Source organism: Mesoplodon densirostris, chromosome 1 (assembly GCF_025265405.1).
Source record: "Mesoplodon densirostris isolate mMesDen1 chromosome 1, mMesDen1 primary haplotype, whole genome shotgun sequence".
Lineage (NCBI taxonomy): Eukaryota > Metazoa > Chordata > Mammalia > Artiodactyla > Ziphiidae > Mesoplodon > Mesoplodon densirostris.
In genome coordinates this window covers 191,676,195-191,703,372 of record NC_082661.1, presented here as the reverse complement: position 1 = coordinate 191,703,372, position 27,178 = coordinate 191,676,195, and the positions used below count along the sequence as shown (strand labels likewise).

The 27,178-nt window shown below is 36.7% G+C and overlaps 1 pseudogene; it reads left to right on the top strand.

The window, feature by feature from the left end:
• The window catches only part of LOC132488867 (solute carrier family 25 member 16-like), a 121,662-nt pseudogene extending 95,812 nt beyond the window's left edge, over positions 1 to 25,850 (top strand).
• The last annotated feature ends 1,328 nt before the right edge of the window (positions 25,851 to 27,178 follow it).

Sequence of the window (27,178 nt, the reverse complement as noted above, 5' to 3'; positions counted from 1 at the left end):
ACCAGGAGGAGATTGGGTGTTTCCTCTTACTCTTGTCTGTCTCCACATGGATCTCACCCCCACCAGCAGAAGTACTCCAAGCCTCTTCACTTTCCCTAGTCCGAAATACATCTCATTTCTTACCCCAGAGTTAATGTGGAAATGTCTTTCCCTCACAGTGTGGACTCATGGTGTGGCCTCATAGGATTACTATGGTGTGGTCTTGTGGAATTAGTGGTGCTTTGGCATATTTCCCCAAACCTGGGTCATTCCACATTGGCTATGGTTAGGTTTTATCCTAGAAAGGGTCTCCAAGAGATAGGTCCGGGTTTTAACAAAACAGAACCCACAGTATATACATATGTTCACATGTAAATCCAATACTTCCTACATTAAGTATATCATAGTATCAAAATACTATGTGATTTTAAAGTGGTAATTGTACCAACTTATAGCTTTGATTTTGATTATAATTTTAAAATTAGTACATTGATATAGTAAACAAATTCTAATACAACAAACACTATTAATCTACTTCATAATCTTGACTACCATGACCCTCCAATAGAGTATCCTTCCAAAGATATTCCAGGTCTATACAATTTGATTAATGAGTTTTTATCAAACTTCTATAAAGTTATGATGAAGTTAATGGATTTTCTGTAGTAAGGTCTAACTTTAATATCTTGGAATGAGATATTTCCTTAGTAGGAGTAACTGACATAATTACTGGCAACCAGCCTGTAAAATCATACAAATATTATTTATGAACTGACCAGTTGTGGTAGCCCCATCATTTTAGATATCCTTTGCCTTTTATAGCAGTCTTCTTGATTTCATACTTTGGCATACATTTCCCAGGAAATTAAAATCCTTAACTCACCCTTAGGGCTTTATGATCAAATAATAATTATAAAATACACTTGATTAATAGAGTTCATCCAAAAGAAGAGTGCTGCCCAATTTTAATTTATCTGGAATCACTCTAATGTCTCAAGTTATATAATATTAAAAAAAAAACCTGAGTTGTGATTTTTATCATCGTTTTGTTATTGCCTGATTAAATCCCAAGTAAGCCATTCAGTTTAAAGAGATGCCAGATGATGATTAAAAGCAACCCCACTGTCTAATGAATTCCATAACCAGGTTAATTTGTTCTTGAAATATATGTGCATGGAACTGAAATTCCCCCAAAGCCAAGTCAATAGTGGAGCTGCCATCTTAATCCCCACTATCTGGGACAAATAACCCTTGATCTTCCTCACAGTGGACACTCTGGCAGGACAAGCAGGGAAGTAAAGCGGTTCAAGGACTCTGCAGTGGCCTTGTCAAACTTTCCTTAGAGTTGCACTCAGTCTAAGAAGCTTCCATGCAACCTTACACTTCTTTCCTCTGGAGTTAGACATGCAATGCACCCTAATGGCTCTCTCAGCCTCACCCGGCTGCTGTGCCATTTTCCCTGATAGGCACTTTCTCTAATAAATTTCTTGCCTGATGTCATCTATATAGTGGGCCCATGTCACATTCCACAGGGTCTCCTCATGGTTCAGATCTTTTTGAGCCAGACTGCAACCCTCTGGCTGCCACTCTGACCATGCTGCTGATTACAATGATTGTGTCCACTAGATTTCTGATACTTATGCACTATCTCCTGCCTCTACTGTTTCAGAATCTGATCATGCTCTTTGCTCTCAGTGGTGCCAGTCCTGTAGTGGCATCTCCATTTGTCACCTCTGGCCTAAAAAGGCAGCCACCACTGAACTTCTTAGTGATGCTGATGCCCTTCTCATTAGTTCATACTCAATGTTTTGGTAGACAGTGTCTCCTCCGTGCCATCCTGTGAAGCAGTTTAGGCCAGCTGAAACTCTTCAAAGGATTGACATCTTTTTTCTCCTACTTCTACGTCTGGTCACAAGGGACTCTGATACTGCCTAGGGTGTGACCTGAGGGTAAGACACTAGTGCAACAGTGAGGAGGTCTGGGATATCTGTTTTGCTGCTTTGTCCTTCAGCTCTGTTCATGCTTGATCCTGGAGTACCATTCCATCTACCCAATCTAAAGATTTGTGGGTTCTGGTTTAACCCAATTTATGAAGGGCAGTGTTGCTGCATAGTTGCTTGGTATAGCATATTCAGATGCTCCATCTACATCAAGGCCCAGTAGCAAGCCAGAAGCTGTTTTTCAAACAGTGTACAGTTCTTGCTGTAAATGACCTTGTCCAGAACCCTAGCAGTCTGCATTGTGATTCTCCCATTGAGACTTATATGAATTCCACATGGCATCTTTCTCACCCAAGAAACTTCCTTTGGGGTAGAGTACCTTTTCTCCCTAATCAGCCTAGCCAGCCTAGCACATCCCCAGCTGGGTTATGTTGTGATTGAAATCTACTTACTTACTGAATATAGATCTGGAGCGGGGGTGTTGGGGTTCTGCATCATCATGAATCCCATTAATGGGGAAGACTGGATAAGTTCTGCAGTATCATGGGTTCCAAGGAATCCAGGGATTTGAAGATGACCCCATTCTGTCCCAACTAGGACCCTGACCTTGGCATTGCATACTTGCCTAGCTGCGAAGTGAATCTTCTTCAGAGCTCTTCTATATTTATGATTAAGTCCAGAGCCTAGTCCTCTGTTTTCTCTGGCTTCTGGTGAAGGAGACAAGAGCCTCTTTAGATGCTATAAAAAAAGGTCTCTGGCTTAGCTTTTAGTTACTGATTAAACACTCAACTTCTTGTTATTTTTCCAAAATACCAATTGCATTTAGCAAGAGCCACCTAGTTCCACTGTACATGTGATTAGTATTTCCCCATGCTTCTCAAACACCTGATCCAGTGCACCTGCTAGTTCATTTCCTTCCACTTCACCATCAGCAAACATTTTAACAATTTCAACCTTTTAATAATTCAGCCTTGTGCCAGGGGTTATCAGTACTCCACACATCATCAATGATGGGGTCTGTGCTAGTTTCCTAGAGCTGCTGTAACAAATGACCACAAACTGCATGGCTTAAAACAATAGAAATTTATTTTTTCATAATTATGGAGGCTGGAAGTCCAAAATCAGTGTGTCAGCAGGGCTATATTCCCTCTGAAGTTTCTCAGAAAGAATGCTTCCTTGCCTCCTCCAGTTTTTGATGGCTCCAGATGTTCCTTAGCTCGTGGCAGCATCACTCCAATCTCTGATCCCATCTTTACCTGGCCTTCTCCTCTATGTCATCTTCTCTTATAAAGACACCTGTCACTGGATTTAGGGCCCACCTTAATCTACCATGATCGCACCTCAATCCTTAACTAATTCCACCTGCAAAGACCTTATTTCCAAATAAGGTCACATCTTGACGTTCTGAATGAACGTGAATTTGGGAGGTGGGTGTTCAGTATCCAGCTCACTACAGGGTCCTTCTGGCCAGCTGGCTGGTGACAACCCAGCTTCAGGATCCTTTCTTAGCACTGACTTTCTTGGATCATTCCTGGCACTAACTCTTGCAGGTTGGGTCCCCAGGAAACCGCCTCTGAGACAAATAATAGTGTACAGGAAGTTTATTAAATGTTGCTCTTAAGTTGAACACAGGTGGAAGGGATGGATAGAAAGGATTCAGCAGAAAGGGAATTTGGACCACCGCATGGTTACACAAAGACCTCACCAGACTCGACAGGAATCGCTGCAGCTGAGATGACCCCTTATTGTTGTTCTCAGTTGGATCAAGGGGGCAGAGGCGTCAATGAGTAGGATAATCAGTCACTGAATGTGGACTGCTCTAGGAAGGGGCTGTGCTGTCAGGCAAAGTGCCTATCTTCAGGCAAGACATGAAGACTGATAGCTAAGTGTTCTCAGTCATAGGTGAAAAGTACTTCACTCCTGAAGAGGTGTCTGGGTGACATGGGACACCATCCACTATACTTATCATTGATCAAGACTGAATTAACTTATTTTTATAAAACTAACTATTTTAGACAGACTATTGTTTTTTATTCCCAGAAAGATAAATCAGAGGGAGAAAAAAGCATAAGAACCCTTGAAAAGAAATAAATCTTAGTTGGATGAGATGACTGAAGGGAAGTTTTGAGACATACATTTTGGAAGATGGAGGGAACACTCACCCAAAGTGGAAGCTCCTCCTTCTGAAAACTGGAAGAATGGAGATTGCACTCTGGTGATTGAGTTTAGGGGAGGGATGTGGGAGATGCTCCTCTCTCTCTCTCTCTGAAATGCCCGTCTGGAAGAAGAGTATATGTTCTCATCTGTTCTGCTCCTCTATACCATCAACTTTTCAGGGGCTGGACCTTGTTAGGGGGACCTGCCAGAGTCCAGCTCAGCTTGTACTGAGTGGGTAAATTTAACTTTGGGTGCAGTATTTGCAAGTCTTTTTGACCAAAAACCTAAATTGCATTTCTCCCAACAGCTTTATCAGCTAAAAAAGGAGATTTTTTGACCTCCACATCATCAATTCCTCTATGTCCCAACCTGTTCTGAACTCAGGTAAAGAAGAGTGATTACTATTCACAGGGCCCTCCCTCAAACTCCAACATGGTTATCAGTATTAGTGAAGTTAAACACTTTCACTAGAACAACATTTTGGAGTTTCAGAAGTGAAAAGGAAAAGAAAGTTGCATCTCAGTCCAAAAATAACCATGTGTATCCATTCAGAGTGCAGGCAGAGACAATTGAGCCTTCTCCAGCTTGAAAAGCAGACAGGGACTTAAAAGGGGGTGAAATGATTTACAGAATTGATGAGAGAAACAGACTCTAGGGCAAGCTTCCAGATATGATTCCAAAGACACCATGGAATTTTTTTTAAATACAATTGACATAACATTATAATTTGTTTCAGGTGTACAACACAGTGATTTGATCTTTGTATATATTAGAAAATGATCACCACAGTAGTCCAGTCAACATCCATCACTATACATAGTTACAAAGAATTTTTTTTCTTGTGATGAGAACCTTCAAGATTCACATTTCTAGCTACTTTGAAATATGCAATAAAGTATTATTAACTGTAGTCATCATGCTGTACATTATATATCCATGATTTAATAACTTTATACCTGGAAATTTGTACCTTTTGACTCCCTTCACCCATTTCACCCACCCCCACCTCTACATCTGGCAACCACCAATCTGTTCTCCATGAGCTCAGGTCTTTTGTTTGTTTGGTTGGGTTTTTTAGATTCCACATATAAGTGATAACATATGGCATTTGTCTTTCTCTGTCTGACTTATTTCACTGAGCATAATGCCCTCTAGATCCATCCATGTTGTTGCAAATGACAAAAATTTATTCTTTTTTATGGCTGAGTAGTATTCCATTCTATATAAATAACATATCTTCTTTACCCATTCATCTGTTGATGGACACTTAAGTTGCTTCCATATCTTGGCTATTGTAAATAATGTGTCTGTAAACACTGGGGTGCATGTATTTTTTTGAATAAGTGTTTTCATTTTCTTTGGATATATATCCAGAAGTGGAATTGCTGGGTCATATGGTAGTTCTGTTGTTAGTTTTTGAGGAACCTCCATGCTGTTTTCCACAGTGGAGACCAATTTACATTCCCACCAACAGTGTTCGAGGGTTCCCATTTTTCCACACCCTTGCCAATGTTTATTATTTGTGGTCTTTTTCATGATAGCCATTCTGACAGGTGTGAGGTAGTATCTCATGTGGCTTTGGTTTGCATTTCTATGATGATTAGAAATGTTGAGCATCTTTTCATGTATCTGTTGGCCATCTGTATGTCTTCTTTGGAAAGATGTCTATCCAGGTCTTCTTAAAGAAGACCATTTTAAAATTTGGTTGTTTGTTTTTTTCAAGTTGAGTTATATGGGCTGTTTATATAGTTTGGATATTAACCCCTTATCAGTAATATCATTTGCAAATATTTTCTCCCATTCCATAGGTTGTCTTTTCATTTTGTTGATGGTTTCCTTTGTTGTGTAAAAGCTTTTAAGTATAATTGGGTCTAATTTGTTTATTTTTATTTTTTTTCCTTTGCCTTAGGAGAAAGATCCAAAAGAATATATTGCTGCAGTTTATGTCAGAGTGTTCTATGTATGTTTTCTTCTATGAGTTTTATGGTTTCCAGTCTTGTATTTAGGTCTTTAATCCATTTTGAGTTTATTTTTTGTATATGGTGTGAGAAAATGTTCTAATTTCATTCTTTTACATGTAGCTGCCTAGTTTTCTCAGCACAACTTAGGGAAGAAACTATCTTTTCTCCATTGTATATTCTTGCATTCTTTTGTAGATAAATTGACCATAAGTGTGTGGGTTTATTTCTAGGCTCCCTATTCTGTTCCATTGATTTATGTGTCTGTTTTTCTGCCAGTACCATACTGGTTTGATGACTATAACTTTGTAATATAGTCTGAAGTCAGAGTGCATGATACCTCCAGCTCTGTTCTTCTTTCTCAAGATTGTTTTGGCTATTTGGGGTCTTTTGTATACCATACAAATTTTAAAATTATTTGTCCTAGTTCTGTGAAAAATGCCCTTGGCATTTTGATGGGGATTGCATTGAATCTACAGATTGTCTTGGGTAGTATGGTCATTTTAACAATATTAATTCTTGCAATCCATGAACACAGTATATCTTTCCAACTGTTTGTGCTGGTTTCAATTTCTTTCAACAGTGTATTAGAGTTTTCTGAGTCCAGGTCTTTTACCTTCTTAGTCAGATTTATTCCTAGGTAATTTATTCCTTTGGATGCAATTATAAATGGGATTGTTTCCCTGATTTTTCTCTTTGATAGTTTGTTGTTAGTGTATAGAAATGCAACAGATTTCTTTATATTAATTTGTATCCTGCAACTTTACTGAATTCCTTGATGAGCTCTAGTAGTTTTTTGGTGGTGTCTTTAGGATTTTCTATGTATAGTATCATGTCATCTGCAAGCAATGACAATTTTATTCTTCTTTCTTTCCAATTTGGAGTCTTTTTTATTTCTTTTTCTTGTCTGATTGCTGTGGCTTCAAAAACTATGTTGACTAAAAGTGGTGAGAGTGGGCATCCTTGACTTGTTCCTGACATTAGAGGAAATGCTTTCTGCTTTTCACCAATGAGTATGTTGATAGCTGTGGGTTTATCATATATGGCCTTTATTATGTTGAGATATGTTCCCTCTATACCCAATTTTTGGAGAGTTTTTATCATAAATTCGTGTTGAATTTTGTCAAAAACTTATTCCGTATCTGTTGATGACCATATAATTTTTTTCTTCAATCTGTTAATGTGGTGTAGCACATTAATTGATTTGCAGATACTGAAAAAATCTTGTATCCATGGGATAAATCCCCCTTGATAATGATGTATGATTCTTATCATGTATTGTTGGATTCAGCTTGCTAATATTTTGAGGAATTCTGCATCTGTGTTCATCAGTGATATTGGCCTGCAATTTTCTTTTTGTGTGTCTGGTCTTGGTGTCAGGATGATGTTGGCCTTGTAGAATGAGTTCAGAAGCATTCCTTCCTCTTCAATTTTTTTGGAATAGTTTGAGAAGGATTGGTGTTGACTCCTCTAAACATTTGATAGAATTCACATGTGAAGCCATCTGATCTTGGACTTTTATGTTTGTTGGGAGATTTTTCAATTACTGATTCAATTTCATTACTGGTAATTAGTCTGTTCATATTTTCTATTTCTTCTTGGTTCAGTCTTGGGAGATTGTACAGTTCTAGGAATTTGTCCATTTCTTCTAGTTCTGTTTTTTTGTTCTGCTTTTTTTTTCATATAGTTCATAGTAATCTCTTGTGTTCCTTTGTATTTCTGTGGGTTTGGTTGTAACTTCTTTTTCAATTCTGATTTTATTGATTTATGCTCTCTTTTTTCCTTGATGAGTCTGAAAATTGATAAACCTTTAGCCAGAGAACCACTTTTTAGTTTCATTGACATTTTCTATTATTTTTTAAGTTTCTTTCATTTATTTCTTCTCTGATCTTTATGATTTCCTTCCTTCTACTAATTTTGGGTTTTGTTTGTTCTTCTTTTTTTAATTCTTCTAGGTATAAGGTTAGGTTATTTGAGATTTTTCTTGTTTCCTGAGGTAGGCTTGTATTGCCATAAACTTCCCTCTTAGAACTGCTTTTGCTGTATCCCATAGATTTTGGATCATTGTGTTTTCATTCACTTGTCTCCAGTTTTTTTTTTTTTCTTTGATGTCTTCAGTGATCCACTGGTTGTTTAGTAGCATATTGTTTAGAATCCACTCTGCTCATTTTTGAATTGGATTTTTTTGCTAGTTTTATGAGCTCTGTATATATTTTGGATATTAGCCACTTATCAGGTATATGATTTGCAAATATATTTTCCCATTCAGTAGGTTGCCTTTGATTTTGTTGGTTTCCTTTGCTGTGCAAAAGCTTTTTAGTTTGTTGTAGTTCCGCTTGTTTTTCTTTTGCTGTCAAATCCAAAAAAATCATTGCCAAGACCAATGTTGAGGAGCTTACTCTGTTTTTTTCTAGGAGTTTTATGGTCAGGTCTTACAGTCAAGTCATTAATCCATTTTTAGTTAACTTTTGTGTATGGTGTAAAAATAGTGATCTGGTTTCATCTTGTGCATGTAACTGTTCAGTTTTCCCAATGCCATTTATTGAAGAGACTGTCCTTTCCCCATTCTATATTCTTGGTTCCCTTGTTATAAATTAATGACCATACATGAGTGGGTTTATTTCTAGGTACTCTGTTTTGTTCCACTGATCTATGTGTCTGTTTTTATGGTGACACTATACTGTTTTGATTACTGTAGCTTTGTAGTAGAGTTTGAAATCAGAGTGTGATGCCTCCAGCTTTGTTCTTCTTTCTCAATATTGCTTTGGCTATTATGGGTCTTCTGTTGTTCCATATAAATTTTAGGATTGTTTGTTCTAATTCTATGAAAAATGCCATTGGAATTTAGATAAGGATTGCATTGAGTCTGTATATTGCTTTGGGTAGTATGGAGTTTTTAATTGAAATATAGTTTATTTACAATATTATGTTACTTTCAGGTGTCCTACATAGTGATTTACATACATTATGGAATGTTTACCATGATAAGTCTAATAAACATCAGTTCCCATACAAAGTTATTACAATATTATTGACCATATTCTTTATACTGTGTATTACATCCCTATAGTTTATTTCATAACTGGAATTTTGTACCTCTTAATCCCCTTTCCTATTTTGCCCAATCATCCAATCCCTAACCTTCTGAACTACTCATTTGTTGTTTATATCTATGAGTCTCTTTTCATTTTGTTTTGGTTTTTTGCTGTTGTTTTTTAGATTCCACACATAAGTGAGATTATGTGGTATTTATCTTCATCTGTCTGACTTATTTCACTTAGCATGATACCCTCTAAATCCATCTATGTTGTTACAAATGACGAGATTTCATTTTTTATGCTGTTATATATATATACACACACACACACACATCTCATATCTTCTTTATCCACTCATCTATCAGTGGACACTTAGGTTGCTTCTATACCATGGCTATTGTAAATAATGCTGCAATGAATGTTGGGGCACATATATCTTTTTGAATTAGCGTTTTTGTTTTCTTTGGGTAAATACCCAGAAGTAAAATTACTGGGTCATATCATAGTTCTATTTTTAATTTTTGAGGAACCTCTGTACTGTTTTTCATAGTGGTTGCATGAATATACAAATCCCACCAACAGTGAACAAGAGTTCCCTTTTCTCCACATCCTTGCCAACAATTTTTACTGTCATTTTGATGACTGCCATTCTGAGATGTGTGAGGTGGTATCTCTTTGTGGTTTTGATTTGCATTTCTCTGATTATTAGTGATATTGACCATCTTTTCATATGTCTATTGGCCACTGGTATGTCTTCTTTGGTAAAAAAAAAAAAAAGTGTCTATCCAGTTTAGTTTGATGTAGTCCCATTTGTTCACTTTTGCTTTTGTTTCCCTTGCCTGAGGAGACAGAAAAATATTGCTATGCCAACGTCAAAGACTGTTCTGCATATGTTCTCTTCTAGGAGTTTTATGGTTTCAGGTCTTACATTTAAGTCTTTAATCCACTTTGAGTGTATTTTGCATATGATGTGATATACTCTTCCAATTTTATTCTTTTGATATAGCTGTCCAGGGTTCCCAACACCATTTATTGAAGAGCTGTCTTTTCCTTATTGTACATTCTTGCCTCCTTTGTTATAGATTAATTGGCCCTATAAATGTGGTTTTATTTCTGAGCTCTCTGTTCTGTTCCATTGATCTATGTGTCTGGCTTTGTGCCAGTAGCATACTCTTTGGATTACTATAGCTTTGTAGTATAGTCTGAAATCAGAGAGTGTGATACCTCCAGCTGCATTCTTTTTTCTCAAGATTGCTTTGACTATTCAGGGTCTTTCCTGATTCTATACAAATTAGAATTATTCTTTTCCTGTGAAAAATGCCGTTGGTAGTGTGATAGGGAGTGCATGGAATCTGTAGATTGCCTTGGGTAGTAGGGTTATTTTAATATTCATTCCTCCAATTCATAAGCATGGTATATCTTTCCATTTGTATGTGTTGTCTTCAATTTCTTTCATCAATGTCTTATAGTTTTTAGTATACAGGTCTTTCACCTCATTGCTTAAATGTAATCCTGTGTTACTCTTTTGATGCAATTATAAATGGGATGGTTTTCTTAATTTCTCTGACACTTTATAGAAATTCATCAGACATTTGTATATTGATTTTGTACCCTGAAACTTTACTAAATATTAGTTCTAACAGTTTTTTGGTGGAGCCTTTAGGATTTTCTGTATATGTCATATGCAAAAAGACAACTTGAATGTCTTCTTTTTCTTACCTAATTTCTCTGGCTAGGACTTCCAATACCATGATGAATAAAAGTGGGAAGAGTGCTTACCCTTGTCTTGTTCCTGATCTTAAAGGAAAACCTTACAGTTTTTCACTGTTGAATATGATGTTAGCTGTAGGCTTATCACATATGGCATTTATTACATTGAGGTACATTATATTTGTTGAGTTTTTTTAAATGGATGTTGAATTTCGTCAAATGATTTTTCTGAATCTATTGAGATCATATGATTTTTATCCTTTACTTTAATGTGGTATATCACATTGATGAACTGAATGGTGAACCATCCTTGCATCACTGAGATAAATTCCACTTGATCATGGTGTATGATCCTTTTACTGTATTGCTGAACTTGGTTTGCTAATAATATTTTTGGTAAGTACTTTTGCATCTATATTCATCAGGGCTATTGGCCTATAATTTCTTTTCTTGTGGTGTCCTTTTCTGGTTTTAGTATCAAAATAATGCTGGCCTGGTAAAATGAGTGTGCTAATCCTGTCTTCTGCTTTATTGAGCCTGCTAGTGAACCCCTCTATTGAATTTTTCAGCTCAGTTATTCTTCAGCTCTATGATTTCAGTTTGGTACTTTCTTATATTTTCTGTTTCTTTGCTGAAATTCTCATATCATTCATGCATTGTTCTCCTGACTTTGATGAGTGTCCTTATGACAATTACTTTGAACTCTTTTTCCAGTATATTACTTATCTGTTTCACTAATATTTTATCCTGAGATTTTATCTTGTTCTTTTGTTCAGAACATATTCCTGTTTATTCTACTTGACACTCTGTGCTGTCTATGCATTAGCTGCATAAACAGCCACCTCTCCCAGTCCTGACTATCCTTGTATAGGAGATTAACCTTACCGTACAACCCATACCCTACTTCTTGGTTGTTGTTTTTTGTTTTCTTTTTTGGTACACGGGCCCCTCACTGTTGCAGCCTCTCCCATTGCAGAGCACAGGCTCTGGACGTGCAGGCTCAGCGGCCATGGCTCAGGGACCCAGCCGCTCTGTGGCATGTGGGATCTTCCCAGTCCGGGGCACAAACCCGTGTCCCCTGCATCAGCAGGCAGACTCCCAACCACTGCACCACCAGGGAAGCCCCTTCTTGGTTGTTTTTCAAAACTTTGTGAATGCCCAAGCAGCAACATGGAGGGACTTAGAGATTATCATACTAAGTGAAGTTTAAGTCAGACAGAGAAAGGTAAATATCATATGATATTGCTTATATGTGGAATCTAAAAAAATACAAATGAACTTATTTACAACACATAAATGGACTCACAGACATAGAAAACACATTTATGGTTACCAAAGGGGAAAGGGGGGAGGGATAAATTAGGAATTGGGGATTAAAAATACACATTACTATATATAAAATAAATAAACAAGGACCTATTGTATAGCACAAGGAACTGTATTCAATATCTTATAATAACCTATTATGGAAAAGAAACTGAAAAAGAACATACATATATAAACTGAATTACTTTGCTGTACACCTGAAACATTGTAAATCAAGTATACTTCAATAAAGAAGATAATTTTTTTAAAAAACTTCCCAAACCTAAAGAAGGAAACAGATATTCAGGTACAGGATTGACAGAGGGTCCCAAAAAAGATGAACCCAAACAGACCCACACCAAGACATATCATAATTAAAATAGCAAAATTTAAAGAGGATTCTAAAGGCAGTAAGAGTCATATAAAAGGGAACCCCCATAAGGCTATCAGCTGATTTCTCTGCATAAGCCTTGAATATATCATGTCACCCATTTCTGGCTTGCAAAGCCCTGAAAGGGAGAAACCTACAACTTAGGGTACCCTACCCAAAGGAGAGATAAAGAACTTCTCAGACAAGCAAAAATTCAAAGAACTCAGCAATACTAAACCTACCCTAAAAGAAATGCTGAAGGGTCTTCTCTAAATGGAAAAGAAGTAAGAATATACAGGAAACAGAAAATCCCAATTAAAAAAAGCAAATATATAGTAAGGATTGAAGGTCACTTAACACGTTATTGACCGGAGACATAATAATATTCGGGCAACAAAAGGTGTATAACTGACCAGAGACGAATCAATACATATTTAGAGAGTGATACAATTAACATCACCATGTGAAGTTGTTAGAGCTAAAAATAGATCGAGTTCATTATACAACTTATAATTGTCATAGTCATTCACATTTCATAGTCAAAACCTCACTCCCTTAGGTTTTTTATACCATAAACTTTTCAAAAACGACACATCGCGAAATTTTGAGTGAAGAAGAATTTTATGCAGATGCTTTCTCTGATTGTCCGAGTGACATGTATACTAGTGTCTCAGAAGATAGTTCTTCAGAATATAGTTCTGATTCAGACGATGTGAATATTAGACCAAGAAAAAGACAAAAACCTTAGTGATTGATTCTGATACGGAAAGTGAAAAGGAAACTCACGGAGCTGTAGAATGCTCCTTTGCTTCTATAGAAGAGTGGATTGAAGACAACATTTCAGGAAAATTAGAAGACTCTACATATGTGTCAGGTGTAACTATTGAATGTAATAACCTGCAAAGTGTGTGTTAGTGAAATATGACTTTTTCAAATTGGTCGCTTCTCAAACAAACTTGTATTACCAACAGAATGAAAAATCATATAAAAAGTATGATAAGGCTTTAAAATGGACTGATGTAACCAATAATGACATGAAGAAGTTTCTTGGATTAATTATTTTGATGGGACAAATAAAGTCACACTGGAGAGAATACTGGTCAATTGATCCCTTATTTAAAACACCTATCTTTCCAAAGATTATGACAAGAAGGTTCAAACAAATAATGACATTTCTTCACTTTTACAATAACTTGGAAACTCCACTTCCTGCAGACAGAATTTCAAAGTTAAACCTCTTTTGGATTATTTTCTACCAAAATTTCAGTCGATCTGTGTACCCAAACAAGAACTATCACTTGATGAGACAATGATAAGGTGGAGAGGATGACTCAGATTCAAAACCTATAGTTCTGGAAAACTTACAAAATATGGAATTTTGGTCAGGATGGTTAGTGAAAAGTGAAACTGGATGTATATGCAACCTTGATATTTACACAAGTGAAGGAAAGAAACTGCAATAAACAATATTATCAGTCCTACAACCTTATCTTGGTTCATGGTACCATATTTACCAAGACAATTATTATAACAGTGTGTCCACATCTGAAATATTGTTGAAAAATAAAACCAGAGTTTGTGGGACTATAAGAGAGAATCGTGGTCTACCAAACCAATTAAAGGAGAAATCTAAAGATCTACAGAGGGGAGAAATGACATTTTTATGTAAGAGAGAAATGATTCTTATATGGAAAGACAAGAGGCTACTCTGCATGGTGATAACTATTCATGATGCCTCCATAGCATCTACAGGAAAGGAAGACAGGAGGATTAGACATCAGATGACTAAGTCCACTTGTATATTAGAGTATAACAAATGTATGAAAGAAGTTGATCGATCTGATCAATATCTGGCAAACTTCAATATCCTCTGGAAAACCTGAAAATGGTATAAGAAAGTGGTTTTCTATTTGAGTAATTGCAGTTTATTCAATGCATTTAAAATTCATTGTAGCCTAAATGCACAGAATAAAATGACTTACAAGCAATTTTTGTTAGCAGTAACTAGAGAATGGGTAACTGACCATTCTGGTGAATGTAGTGGTAGTCTCACACCAGTCCTTCTTGTGGCATTTCTAAAAAAGCCCCCCGCAAAGATCCACCTTGTCACCAGGTAAGATAAAAGAACATATTCTAGAGGAAATCATACCCACAGGACTAAAACAAAATGCTGTCAGAAAGTGGAGAGTCTGCTCTTCTGGGGAAAACACAGTGAAACATGGTATATTTGTAATAGATGTTCTGTTTCCCCTACACAGAGGTGCCTGCTATACTGCCTAACACACTCTAACAAAATATTAGAATGCTTTAGTAAGACATGTACAAAGTTTCAAATAAATACGTTAAATGCGAAAAAAGTTATTGATATTTACTCAAATGCAGGTGTTTCAGTATTCACTTACATAACAAATCACTAGCCACAGTATTAGTTTCTGCAAAAATCCCCCAGTCAATAATGTGTTAAGTATGCCAGTACATACATTAAAAGACAAAAAGTATTGTAAAAGCAACTATAACTACAGTAAACACTAAAAAAATAAACATGAAGATATAAAATATGACATCAGAAAAATTGAGGGAGGAGAGTAAAAATGTAGATCTTTTAGAATATATTTGAATTTAACTATCAGTTCAAAGAAAGTAGATATAATTATGGGTCAATACATATGAACCCATGGTAACCAAAAATCACAAACCTACAGTAGACACACAAAAAAACAAAAAGAATCCCAAGCATACTACAAAAAAAAAAAATCATACAACAGTGAAAGAAACAAAAGGAAATGAACAGAGAACTACAAAAACACCTGGAATACAAGTAATAAAATAGCAATAAGGACATACCTATCAATAATTACTTTAAATGTCATTGGTCTAAATTCTCTAATCAAAAAACAGGTGGCTGACTGGATAAAAAAAATAAGACCCTTCAATATGCTGCCTACAAGACGCTCACTTCAGGGTGAAAGACACACAGACTGAAAGTGAGGGGATGGAAAAAGATTTCATGCAAACAGAAACAACAAGAAAGCAGAGATAGAAATTCTCATATCAGACAAAATAGACTTAAAGGCTATAAAAAAGACAGAGAAGGACATTATATAATAAAGGAAGCAATACAAGAAGAGGATATTACACTCTTTAATATATACACACCCAATACAGGAGGACCTAAATATAGAAAGCAAATACCAACAGACATAAAAGGAGAAAATAATAATACAACAATAGTAGGAGACCTTAAACACCCCACTGACATCAATGGACAGATCATCCAGACAGAAAATCAGTAAGGTAACAGTGGTCTTAAGTAACACAATGGACTAGTTGGACTTAATTGGTATCTAGAGGACATTACATCCAAAGAAAGAATACGCATTCTTCAAGTGCACATGGAACGTTCTCCAGGATATATCACATCCTAGGGTCACAAAATAACCCTTAACAAATTTTGAGAGGATAGAAATTATACTAAGCATTTTTATGACCACAGTGGTATGAAACTAGAAATCAACTACAGAAAAAAAAAAAAAGGAAAAGTACAAACAAGACTACACACAACATGTTACTAAAAAACCAATGGGTCAATGAAGAAATCAGAAAATCCATCAAGATATAAAAATGGAAAGAAGTTTCCAAAACCTATGAGATGCAGCAAAAGCAATTCTAAGAGAGAAGTTCATCACAATTCAGGGCAATATAAACTACCACCTAAAAGAATTAGAAAACAACAAACAAAGCCCAAAGCCAGCAGAAGGAAATAATAAAGATCAACAAGGAAATAAAGAAAATAGAAGTGACAAAAATCAATAAAAGAGATCAATGAAACCAAGAGCTGGTTTTGGGAAAGATAAAATTGATAAACCTTTAGCCAGGCTCACAAAGAAAAGAGAACCCAAATAAACAAAATATGAAATTAAAGAAACAACTGATATCCCAGAGATACTAAAAAATCATAAGAGAATACTATGAACAGTGGTATGTCAACAAATTGGCAACTTAGAAGAATGTAAAAATTTCTAGAAACATACAGCCTGCTAAGACTGAATCAAGAAAAGACAATTTAAACAAACTGATCACTACAAGTAAGATTGAATTTGTAATAAAAAAAAAAACTCCCTGCAAACAAAAGTCCAGGACCGACAGCTTCTACCAAACATGTAAAGAAGAACTAATACCTATCCTTCTCAAACTATTCCAAAAAATTGAAGAGGAGGGAGCACTCCCAAATTCATTTTACAAGGCCACCATCACCTCGATACCAAAACCACACAAAGACACTACAAAGATATTGGCTTGTAATTCTTTTTTTTTTTCTGATGACTATAGATGCAAAAATCTTCAACAGAATATTAGCAAACCGAATCTAACAATACATAAAAAGGATCATACACCATGATCAAGTTGGATTCAGCTCAGAGTCACAAGGATGGTTCAACATACACAAACCACACAATGTGATACACCACATTAACAAAAGGAAAGATAAAAATCACATGATCGTCTCAATAGATGAAGAAAAAGTATTTGACAAAATGCAACATCCATTCATGATAAAAACTCTCATCAAAATGGGTATAGAGGGAACACATCTCAACATAATAAAGGCCATTTATGACAAACCCACAGCCAACATCACACTCAAGCTGAAAGCCTTCCCTCTAAATTCAGGAATAAGACAAGGTTGTCTACTCTCACCACTTCTAGCAATTGGAAGTCCTAGCCACAGAAATCAGACAAGAAAAAGAAAATGTATTCAAATTGGAAGGGAAGAGGTAAAACTGTTACTATTTGCAGATGACATGATACTCTATATAGAGAACTCTAAAGTCTCCACCCAAAATCTATTAGAATAAATCAGTTCAGCAAGGTTGCAGGATATAAGATTAATACAGAAATATGTTGTGTTTCTATACACTGCAGTAAGTCCCCTACATAAGAATGAGTTCAGTTTCAAGAGCGCGTTTGTAAATCCAATTTGTTGTGAGTCCAACAAAGTTAGCGTAGGTGCACAATCGGCTATATAGTACTATACTGTAATAGGTTTATAATGCTTTTCATACAAATAATACATAAAAAAACACAAAAAATAAACATTTTTCATCTTACAGTACAGTACCTTGAAAAGTGCAGTAGTACCAGCTACATCACCTCAACTCTTATGCTTGCTTTGGGATATCCTGGGCTTGAAATAAAGATACTGTACTGTACTCTACACAGTACAGTACACAAAACCACAACCACCTGTAGAGAATGCACACACGTGACAATGTATGCCAGACACGTGAACTAACTTACATGATTGGACATGCAAATGCACTTTTGCATCTTTGAAAGTTCACAAGTTCACTTTAAGGTTCATATGTAGGTGACTTACTGTAATAATGTAATATTAGAAAGATAAAGTAAAAAAAATCCGATTTAAAATTGCATCAAAAGAAAAAGACAGGGGCTTCCCTGGTGGTGCAATAGTTGAGAGTCCACCTGCCGATGCAGGGGACACAGGTTCATGCCCCGGTCTGGGAGGATCCCACATGCCATGGAGCGGCTGGGCCCATGAGCCATGGCCATTGAGCCTGCGCGTCCGGAGCCTGTGCTCTGCAACGGGAGAGGCCACAACAGTGAGAGGCCCACATACCGCAAAAAAAAAAAAAAAAAAAAAGAAAGAAAGAAAAAAAGGAAAAGACCTATACTCTGAGAAGTATAAATCAGTGATGAAAGAAACTCAGAATGTTTCAAAGAAATGGAAAGATATCCCATACTCTCAGAGTGGAAGAATTAATATTGTTAAAATGGCCATTCTACCCAAAACAATCTACAGATTTAATGTGACCCCTCTCAAAATGCCCATGACATTTTTCACAGAACTAGCATAATCCTAAAATTTATATGGAACCACAAAAGACCCCAAATTGCCAAAGAAATCCTGAGAAAAAAGAACAAAGCTTGAGGTATAACCCTCCCAGACTTCGGACTATACTATAAAGATACAGTAATCAAAACAGCATGGTATTGGCACCAGAACAGACACATGGATCAATGGAACAGAATAGAGAGCCCAAAATAAACCCATGCACCTATGGTCAAGTAATCTATGACAAAGGAGGCAAGACTATACAATGGAGAAAGACAGTCTCTTAAATAAGTGGTGCAAATAAGTGGTGCTGGGAAAACTGGACAGCCAGCCATGTGTAAAACAATGAGATTAGAACATTCCCTCACACCATATACAAATATAAACTCAAAATGGTTTAAAGACCTAATGTAAGACCTGAAACCGTAAAACTCTTAGGGGAAGACAGATGGAACACTCTGATTTAAATCATAGAAATATTTTCTTGAATCAGTCTCCTAAGGCAAAAGAAATAAAAGCAAGGTTAAACAAATGGGACCTAATTAAACTTAAAAGCTTTTGCACAAAGGAAATCAGACAAAATGAAAAGACAATCTATGCAGTGGGAGAAAATATTTTCAAATGATATGACCAACAAAGGGTTAACATCCAAAATATACAAACAGCTCATACAACTCAACAACAACAAAAAACAAACAACCCAATTAAAAAAAATAGGCAGAAGACCTGAATAGACATTTGTCCAAAGAAGGCATACAGATGGCTAATGGGCTCATGAAAAGATGCTCAACATCACTAATTATTGGAAAAATATAAATCAAAACCACAAGGAGGTATACCGCCTCATACCGGCCAGAAAGGCTATCATCGAAAGGTCTACAAATAACAAATGTTGGTGAGAATGTGGAGAAAGAGAACCATCCTGCACTATTGCTGGGAATGTAAGTTGGTGCAGCCACTATGGAAAACAGCATGGAGGTCCCTTAAAAAATTAAAAATAGACCTACCATAGCAATTCCATTCCTGGGTATATATCCAGAAAAAATGAAAACACTAATTTGAAAAGATACATGCACCCCAATGTTTGTGGCAATGCTAGTTATTGGGTTGGCCAAAAAGTTCATTTGGATTTTTCGTAAGATATTCAGGTTCTTACGTAAGATGTTATGGAAAACCCCGAATGAACTTTTTGGCCAACCCAAGACAGAAGCCACTCAAGTGCCCATCAACACATGACTGGATTAAGAAGATGCTGCATATATGCAATGGAATATTACTGAGCCATAAAAAAGGAAATACTGCCATTTGCAGCAGTGTGGATGATCACAGAGAGTATTATACTTAGTGAAATAAGTCAGACAGAAAGACAAAAACTGTATAATATGTGCAATCTAAAAAAATACATTTGAATGTATATGCAAAACAGAAGACACACAGATATAGGAAACAAACTTATGGTTACCAAAAGGGAGAGGGATGTGGGGAGGGAAAAATTAGGAGTATGGGATTAACAAACTACTATATATAAAATAGACAAGCAATAAGGATATACTGTATAGCACAGGGAATTATCCCATTATCTTGTAATAACCTATAATGAAGTAGAGTGTGCAATACTAAATCATTATGCTGTACACCTGAACTACAATATTGTAAATCAACTATATTTCAATTAAAAATAATAAAATTTTTTTAAAAGGACAGTAATGGATTACAATCCATTGAATAAAATTGTAGAAGTACATACTGATATTAACATATGAGAGAGGAGGAAATGCTTTCCCTTACAGTTGAGTATCAACTAATAAATGTAGAAGAAATGAGGAAAATAACAAACCATTTGGCAACCATTACAATGCTGATTGGTTCAAGTGGGAATTATCAATGGATGTTAAGGCTGGTAGATATAAATTTGAAACTAGGCCAATATCCCATTTCTTATTAGAAATCTTCCCACAAAATACTTCTCAACTATGAAGGACACCAGAAGGAGGAAATGGCAGGCTTCTCCACCCATAATTCAGACCCCAACTTGAGCAGGTTATCAAGGTTAACATAAACAGTAGTGGGATGGGTCAATGTCATGTGCCTCCTGATGTGATACACTGAGAAGAACACAGCATCACTTCTGGACAGTAGTTTTCTATCAGTGTTGATATCCTAATTTGGATGGTTGCATTGTTGCTTTATAAGTAAGAGAGGGTCTTTCTTTGTGTTCCAGAAATATGCACTAGATTTAGAGGTGACGAGGCATCATGTTAGCAACTAGCTTTCAAGTGGCTCAGAAAACAAATAATGGCAATAAATATTCACATAGCGATGCTTGCAGAGCAAATACATTAATAATTGGGGAATCTTGATGATGGGGATATGCTGTACTTTACTGTCATTGCAACTTTTCTGTACATTAGAAATTTAAAAATTTACTAAAATACCTTTTTAAAAAATCATGTTTAGGGCCTCCCTGGTGGCGCAGTGGTTAAGAGTCCGCCTGCCGATGCAGGGGATACGGGTTCGTGCCCCGGTCTGGGAGGATCCCATATGCCGCGGAGCGGCTGGGCCCGTGAGCCATGGCCGCTGGGCCTGCGCATCCGGAGTCTGTGCTCCGCAACGGGAGAGGCCACAACAGTGAGAGGCCCGCATACCGCAAAAAAGAAAAAAAAAAAAAAAGAAAAAAAAAAATCATGTTTATAATATAAAATGGCTTGATGATTGGCATTTTGGCAAGGAGTTGGGAAAAGCAACTGCATAGATTTCTAGGTGGGAAAGTATATAAAAGTGCTGTTTCTTATGGAGTGCTGTTTGTCACTATCCGATTTTAAAATGCATATACACTTTGACCCAGTAATTCTACTTTTAGGAATTAACACTACAGATATATACACATATGAATATGGGATGTACTTCAAGTTACATGAAATGCAAATAATCAAGCCCAAAATTGTGTGAATATATGACCATTTGTGTGAAAAAGGAACCATGCATACATGTTTACCTATAATTACTGATAATATCAGAGAATAGAAAAGAAGCTGGATGACTAGGTCAAGTGGTAGGCAAGATACTTTGCCCATCATTCTAAAAGTAAAAAAAAAAAAAAAAGCATAGGTATAGGAGAGGTGGAGAATTGAGGCTATTTTTGGAACTGGTCTTAGGTTCTACCTCTTCATGGGAGGAACCACAATTTCCCCATTCCTTGGATCTGGACCTTGGCCAATTGAATGTGGTAGAACTGACAGTGTGCCAACTCCAAGCCTAGGTATTAGACCCATGCAGTTGCCATGAGAACTTGACCAGGGAATTTGGTTGGAAGATGAAATACATAGAACAGAGCCAGTAACGCCAGCTGAGACCATTCAAGACTAGCCAACAGCAAGCCAATCACCAGAGTAAGCCCAGCCAGGACCAAATGAATTGCCCAGCTAAACCCAGTAGAACAACCCAGTGGACCCATAGTCTTGTGAGTATAATAAATGGTTCTTTTAAGCCACCAAGTCTGGTGTAGTTTTTAATGCAGCATTAGTGTGGCAACAGATTATACCCAGCATGAACCCCTTCTTATTGTGTCCTGTATGAGTCTTGGTATCTAGCAGAGCTTACCTCCTGCTACAAATCTAGAAGTCCAAAGATATATTCAACTTTTCCTTGTCATCTTGGTAACCAGGCATGGGCACATGACCTCGGCTCTGTTAATCAAATGCTTGCATATGAAATTTTGAATCCACTTTGCTGCATCTACTAATTAAAATGTCAAAATTCTCCAGTATCCTTATTTCTTCGTGTTGCTTGTTTCAGATTTATTGATGGTGGAATTGCCTGCTACGTGAGGTCCTAGCACTGATGCCTGTATCTTCAGTTGCTTCTCTGGGGAGTTTTCAGCTCTGCCTCTATTTATACATTTTCTGAGCCTGATCCTTCTGCTCCTGAAAATGAGAAGGTATTGGGCAGTTCATGGAATTAAGTTTATTTTCTGTTTACAGGGGCCAGCGGGTCATTTTGTTTTTAAGCGGAACATAATTCATTTAGACTGTTGAAATTGATTAGTCAGGAATCTGCTGGTGTGGAAATAGAATAGAGCTTCACATTGGTGAAGTTAGAGAAAGAAAGTAGGGGAGAAGTTTAGGAGTGGGGATGGTATTAATGTGCCTCTAACATTATTCCCTTTTGAAACACAAGCAAAGAGATTAGCTCAGTATATCTCAATTACTATGGTATAGTACAAGCAAAATAGAGATCATTCATTGTGTGCCTTTGCATTGAAAATAAATTATACCAAGACTCAAGTCCTAGCAACCTTTTACATTAGGAATGACCAGGATTCAAGCTTTGAACTTTATCCCTAACCCATTACTTCCTTAGGTTTGTGGTTTATAAGTTTTGACCACTCTCACACTATCCTGAAAAGAAATTTAGAATCCCAAGTATTAGTATACTTAAATGCCTTCTATTGTCCCTGAAAAAGTGCCTTGGATATGGATAGATCAAGTAACTCAGGAAATCTTGAATCAGACAAGAAATTGGATAACTACCAATTTTCCCATCTCTTGGCTGACCATTGTCTCCCAATTAGTTTGAGGCTCAACAGCACTAGGACCCTGGCTAAGTTTCAGCTGGCATTGATTCAATCTTTAAATCTCTCACATCTATCATGTCTCATTCCATAGCTTAGGCCCTCATCTCTCATCTAGATGATTACTGCAATGTGAGACAAGATTGGAGGCGGACAGACCGAGGTTTTAACAGGGGGCAGGCCTTCTGTGATTTGGTTTTTCTTACTTCCCACTGCAACTCCTGCCAATCCCAGGATAGAAAATAGACATTTGCCTGATTACACCAATTATTTTCAGAACGCCAAGCACTTGCATGCTGTCCCTTATGAGTAGCATGCCCTCCCCACTTGATAAATGTCCACTCATCCTTCAATTCTCAACTCAAGCATCACCCACTATGTCCATCTCCAAGTAGAGCTTACTCTTCACCTTCTCCTGCAGCCATGCTATCTATTTAACCCTATCCCTACTGTGGAGCATTGATTTCCTTGTTGTCTCTCCCATTGTTCAGAGTTCTCTTGTAACCCCAAGACATAGGCTATTGTACTGGAGTACTCAAATTATGCCTATGAGCAACATTGGACAAATAGCCAAGAAAGAAACAAAGAAGGAAAAAGACAGAAAGAGAGGGAGGGAGGGAGGGGGAAGGGAAAGAAGAAGAGAGGAGAAAAGAAAAGAAAAAAGAATCTGAAGTCCCAGGGGCTCAATTCTCTATTCTACAAAATAAGAACAATACTTAGCAAAAGAGTGACAAGATGAAAATGCATGATAATTACTGCCTTGGATTTCAAAAATTATTCTCAAGAAATCTATCAATCACATTAGTAAGAATCATTTCTTCCTTATTAACTATATAAGCTGAAAGGCTGGCAGGATTTCATGGAAATTTTTTGATCACTGGCATCAGTCATGGTTTAAATCTGGCTTTGGATAAAGTTCTTGCCCTCTGGAGCTCAGTTCCTTGAATTGAGAGGATTGTATTACACTGCTAGGAATCTTTATATATATATATATATATATATATATACACACACACACACACACACGTACACATATATACACACACATATATACACACACATATATATACACACATATGTGTGTGTATATATATATATATATATATATATATATGTATCCTTAAATAGTTTTGTTACTTTTCCAGTGAACAGGCTTACGGGAGCTAAAAACTGGACACAGCCAAGATTTTCATTACATGGAAAAGGTTGTTTAGAAAAAAATCACGATGTCCATACTACCCAGTTTTATACAGCATTTAAAAAAATACTCAAGTGTAACTATATACTGACTTGGAAACCTGTCCATGTCCTGTTTAGTGGGGAAAAATATTGAACATGTGCAATTATGATCTTATTGATCAATTTGGAAAAGATATCTGTATATAAGGAGGTACATATATGTGCATAAAAGTGCTTATGGGAACAATCACCAAAACCAAAGTGTGTAATATATGAAGGGGGGGGGGAGAAGACATTAAAAGAGAAAAAGAATTTCAATAGACAATTCTATTTTGATTGATATAGTCCATTCATGATGCAATAACAAAAAACCACAAACTGGATAGCTTATAAACATATTTCTCACAGTTCTGGAACCTGGAAAGTCCAAAATCAAGGCACCAGCATGGTCACATAGAAACTGCTGACCAAGAATAGTTTACCCAACAAAGTTATGCCTCAGAAATGAAGGGAAGAGAAAGCTTTTCTTAACAACCAAAAGCTGAGGGAATCCATCACCACTATACCTGCCTTAGAAGAAATGCTGAAAAAAGTTCTTCAAGTTAATATGAAAGGATGCTAACTACTAATATGTAAGCTCATGAAAGTACACATTGCACTGGTAAAGCCAAGTATATAGTCAGATTTAGAATACTCTAATACTATAATGTGATGACATATAACCACATCAGTCTAGTATAAAGGTTAAAGGACAGACTCTGCCCCTCCTGACAGGCGGTTGGTGCCCTGTCACTGCCCACTCTGGCCATGGTTAGGGCCCTTGGCTTGTAATTTGGCGACCAAGTCTCCCGAGGCAGCACTGGCTGTGGCGACCCCACCTCTAGCGGTGCGGCAGGCAGGAGCTAGAGGGCCCATCGCAGGCCGAGACTTCTCCTGGCCGTGCTCCTTCCTGGCTGCAGGTGTTGCTGGACGCTGTGCCAAAACAGGTGCTCCTTTATATCAAGCAAAGTTTTTATTACCAGCTCACAATCACCATTACAAACCTTTGGGAGTGTTTGCTGCATTGCGTGCTGTTCCCCAAAGGAGGGATACCTTGGGGATTGTATAAAGGGAATGGTGCATTGATGATCCAAATCATTCCCTATGGTACAATCCAGTTTATCGCTTTTGAGCATTATAGAACATTAATTACTACAAAGCTGGGAGTTTCTGGTCTGTGCACAGATGAATGGCTGCATCTATAGCAGGTTTAACAGAAGTTATCGGCACTTACCCTCTTCACGTGATTAGAGTACGCCTAGCACATACCTATACAGGAATTATTCATGCATTCAACACAATTTATGCAAAGGAAGGTGCCTTGCATTTTACAAAGGCCTGATGCCTGCTGTATTAGGAACGGCTCCTCGTGAAAGTGTTTCTTTTTTTTTTTTTTTTTTTTACTTTTGGTGCCTTTCCCATGCTCCCACCCTTCTTTGCAGACCTTCAGACTACCCTAACGTCTGAAGTTTGAAAACTCACATAAACTTACATTATGGTGGTGCTGCTAGAGAAATAACACAGACAGATCCGACCCATTTGATGTAACTCATCAGTGAATGCAGTTAAGGACTGTTCTTCCAGAATTTGAAAAGTGCCATACCATGGAGGTGACTATAAAGTATGTCTATATGGCAGATAATTCAAAAGGATATCATAGTTTCTCTCTTAATTACATTCACTGTGTTCTTTCTCAAGCAGTTGCTTTTACAGTACATGAACTTATCAAGCAGTTTTTTCTCCTCAACTAAAAAAGGTTCTTGTGATTTCTTTTCCTTAGTAAACTCTTTGAGGGAGAAATAAAATGTTAATTTGGGGGGAGAACATTACTTGAAAGGGAATATATACCCTGTCACAGGAAAACATGGGTATTTTAGCACTTGATTTTATTCATCACAAAAGTGCTTACTTATACTTTTGGATGCCAAAAGTTATATCTTAGAACATTGAAAAATATGTAAGCTGTTGCTGGCTAAAAGTGTTATTTGGGGGCTTCCCTGGTGCAGTGGCTAAGAATCTGCCTGCCAATTCAGGGGACACGGGTTTCAGCCCTGGTCCAGGAAGATCCCACATGCCACAGAGTAACTAAGCCCATGCGCCACAACAAAAGAAGCCACCACAATGAGAAGTCTGTGCACGACAACAAAGAGTAGCCCCTGCTCACTGCAACTAGAGAAAGCCCACATGCAGCAACGAAGACCCAATGCAGCCAAAAAAAAATAATAATAAATACATTAATTTTTAAAGTGTTATTTGGAAGTAGAACTAACTTAAAATGGTTCAAGAGGTTGCCATAAAGTTTACTTTAAAAACTAAAAGTAGAGCTACCATATGACCCAGCAATCCCACACCTGGGTATATATACAGAAAAGACAAAGTAAAGATACACGCACCTCAATGTTCAGCCCTGTTTACAATAGCTAAGATATGGAAACAACCCAAGTGCCCATCAACAAATGATTGGCTTAAGAAGAAGTGGTGTGTGTGTATATATATACACACATATATATATATGTGTGTATATATATATATATGTGTATATATATGTATATACAACATATATACATATATATGTATGTATATATATATATACACACATACAGTGGAATTATTACTCAGCCATAAAAAGGAATGAAATATTGCCATTTGCAGCAACATGGATAGACCTAGAGAATATTATGCTTAGTGAAGTAAGTCAAAGACAATTATTATGTAATATCACTTATATGTGGAATCCAAAAATGATACAAATGAGTCTACATACAAAAGAGAAACAGACTCAGACAGAAAACAAAGGGGAAAGGGAAGGGGGAAGGGATAAATTAGGAATTGGGGATTAACAGATACACAGTAGTACATGTAAAATAGATAAGCAATAAAGATTTACTATATAGCATAGGGAACTGTATTCAATATCTTATAATAACCTATAATAGAAAATAATCTGAAATATATACATTCAGTTATATATATATATAAATCACTTTGCCATACACCCAAAACTATCTCAATACTGTAAATCAACTACAATTTTAAAAAGAGGTTGCCATTAGTTTTATCATGCCATTCCAGTTTTTAA